Raw genomic sequence first — 633 nt, 5'->3', positions numbered from 1 at the left:
ACTTGGAATTGAACTCTCAAAATTATAGACATTAATTACTTCTAAACTATGAAGTGTCCATTTGATATAGTCATTGTATATAGAACAATCCTCCATAAATAATTCATAATTAGAGTCAGGTAGAATCCGTTAACCTCTTTAATTATATATGCATCCGTGAGTACCATTGATTCTTTAATGGATAGTGATTCATAAAACACATTCATGAACCAGAGCGCTCTTACTAATCCAAGTACCGAATCAACACTCAAGAGAATTATTTATCTACTTCTTTCTCAAGAAGGAATGGATTCCATCTCGTATAATAACATTCTCGGCTACCTATTTCATCATGTCTCCAAAATACAAGGAATAGGGTTCAGGGTCTCAGAATCCCTACCGAGTAAATCAAAAGACATAAATCCATAAATAGGAGTTTGTTAAGAACTCAGGATTAAGATCATTCTATATATGACCAACGGTAGACTCAATTAGAATTTCTATACTTAACGAAAATTATTAGAAATTCATATTTTGTCTGTGTCCCTGTTCCACACAATCTCATTATGCGAAATACACTAATTCAATATCTCACCATATTAACAGTGCGGATAGCACCGTTCCATTCTAAATGGGAATGACATGTATTAATAA

This window comes from Morus notabilis, unplaced genomic scaffold (assembly GCF_000414095.1).
Source record: "Morus notabilis unplaced genomic scaffold, ASM41409v2 Scaffold388, whole genome shotgun sequence".
Classification (NCBI taxonomy): Eukaryota; Viridiplantae; Streptophyta; class Magnoliopsida; order Rosales; family Moraceae; genus Morus; species Morus notabilis.
This window is presented reverse-complemented; position numbering follows the sequence as displayed.